At 40.2% G+C, this 2543-nt stretch overlaps 1 non-coding gene across 1 annotated transcript; it reads right to left on the bottom strand.

Moving 5' to 3' along the window:
• Positions 1-1924: 1924 nt before the first annotated feature.
• Positions 1925-2031, bottom strand: LOC141709166 (small nucleolar RNA R71). The gene has a single exon (XR_012569756.1). It is a non-coding gene; the product is annotated as a small nucleolar RNA R71 (small nucleolar RNA).
• Between the last annotated feature and the right edge of the window lie 512 nt (positions 2032-2543).

The following is a 2543-nucleotide window of genomic DNA, read 5'->3' as shown; positions in this document are numbered from 1 at the left end:
TTACGGCGAAGAAATGGAGCAAAATCAGAATTTTTCCAGTAGAGGTCTGAGCGCCCGCTCAGCATTGCTGAGCGGCTGCGCAGCAAGCTGAGCGCCCGCTCAGCTATGCTGAGCGGCCGCGCAGGGTCGGGAAAAAAGACAATTTATTTTAGGACTTCTACTTCTGTTTGGTTTCCACTTCTATGTAATCTGAGTTTTATGGGACTATTATATAAGTAGATTTGAGACGTTTTCACAAGTGTGGATTGAAGAAGATTGTGTTTTTACGCAAGGAGCGAAGGAGATAAGGAGGAAGACCGATTTGGCACACCGCAACGAAGAGGAAGCATATATTCTTGTGATTCTTGTTTCGTTGTAACGTTGGATGCTAGTTTTCTTGCTTTGAACTTATTTACTCTTGTGACGTACTCTGGTTTAATATAATTAGTTTAGTTATTATTTTCTTGTGTTTGTTTATCATGATTTCATATGAACCCATGATGACGATAAGTTCTATTATGGGCTAATCGTGATCATGGGGTTGCAACGGATTTATTATGGAATTCTTTAGTTAATTGTTTAATACTTTAGTGTGTGATGATTGTATGATATCTAGTATTGGTTGTGCGTATTCGTCTTATGTGCGTCGCGAACATATAAGATAGGGTGTTAATCTCTTGTGAAGCGACGGTGAATCTTGAGATTTAGAACTTGCCATGCTAGCATAGGATCATGTACGTTGTGCATGATTAGTGGGTAAGTCTAACAGTTTTATTTGCCCTATGTAATCAAAAGGAATAACTTGTGCTTAAATCGTTGTGTTGTCAATTTCTGTAGACATATAGGAACTCAACATAATTAATGACTATTCAACTTCTATCTTAATTGTGGATGCTTGGTAGAATGGTATTGGTACAATGAAAGTTGGCTTTTATCAGTTTCGTGTTATTCGATTACTATCATCAATGTCACATGCTAAAGGTAATAACAATGGCTATAGAAGGAAGTAATAATGAAGTTGTGATCTCATGAGTGTTTTATTATTGATAAATTGAAGTGTTATTTAAGTGATTAATTAAGTAGTTAATTGTAGTTAATATTTAATCAACAATTTTAAGTGTTAGTGTCTTAACATTGAGAAGTAATCATACATTGGTGAGTGAGTTTAATTAGACAATAATTTAGTCTGAGTCTCTGAGGGAACGAACTAGAAAGTATTCTATATTACTTGCGAACGCATATACTTGCGTGAATATTAGCGTGTGTTTTCGCCCTAACAAGTTTTTGGCGCCGCTGCCGGGGACTCGGCGTATTTGTTTAGTTTATGTACTTACCATCATTGGTCATTAGGACTCAGTGATTAGGACGTAGTAGTTACTTATTTTTTCCGGTTGTGTTTCAGGTACTTTAGCAAGCGTTTATGCAAACTCGTTCTCGTGCTCGTAAGAGGACTTTAGATACAGCTGAGGAGACAGACGAAGTTCTTGATATTCCAGAGAAGTTAGATTTTGAGGATTCGGATTCAGGAACTGAGCAGAAAGAACCAGTAAACATGGGAGATCGTATTGTTCAAGCTGATCCAGCTCTTATGGATTTTTCTCGGCCTAAAATTGATGATATTCAGTCAAGCATCCTTCATCCGGCTATTCAAGCTAACACCTTTGAAATCAAGCCGGGCACTATTCAGATGGTGCAGAATTCTGTTTCTTTTGGAGGAGCGGCAACTAAAGACCCCAACATGCACATAAGGAATTTTGTCGAGATCTGGAGCACTTTTAAGTATAATGGCGTGACTGATGAGGCTATCAAGTTGAGGCTTTTCCCATTCTCACTGAGGGACAAGGCTAAAGACTGGTTACATTCTGAACCAGCTGGGACCATCACTACGTGGCAAGATCTTGCGCAAAAGTTTCTGGTGAAGTTTTATCCGATGGCAAAGACTGCTGCTATGAGAAGTGCTCTTACTCAGTTTGCGCAGCAACCTGCAGAATCTATGTGCGAGGCTTGGGAACGCTACAAGGAAATGTTGAGAAAATGTCCACATCATGGAATGCCAGATTGGATGGTGATCACTGGTTTCTATAATGGTTTGGGGGCCCAATCTCGGCCCATGCTCGATGTAGCAGCTGGAGGCGCCTTATGGGCTAAAAGCTATACTGAGGCGTATAATCTTATAGAGATGATGGCTGCAAATGAGCATCAAAACCCAACTCAGAGGATAACGTCAGGCAAGGTTGCAGGTATTCTGGAAGTTGATGCAGCCACCGCTATTGCAGCCCAGCTCCAAGCGCTATCAATGAAGGTTGATTCTCTGGCTACATATGGAGTTAATCAAATAGCTATGGTTTGTGAGCTTTGTGCAGGTTCTCATGCTACGGATCAGTGTTCTCTTGTCAACGAATTTGTTCAGTATGTGAATAATTATCAGCGACAACAGCAGCCTGTGCCAGCGACCTATCATCCTAATAACAGAAATCATCCAAATTTCAGCTGGGGGAATATTCAGAATGTTATTCAGCCACCATATCAGCAAGGAGTGAGTAAACAGTTTAACCCACCTGGAT

Source organism: Apium graveolens, chromosome 2 (assembly GCF_009905375.1).
Source record: "Apium graveolens cultivar Ventura chromosome 2, ASM990537v1, whole genome shotgun sequence".
Taxonomy (NCBI): Eukaryota; Viridiplantae; Streptophyta; class Magnoliopsida; order Apiales; family Apiaceae; genus Apium; species Apium graveolens.
Note: the sequence above shows the minus strand (reverse complement) of the source record. Positions and strands in the feature narration are given on the sequence as shown.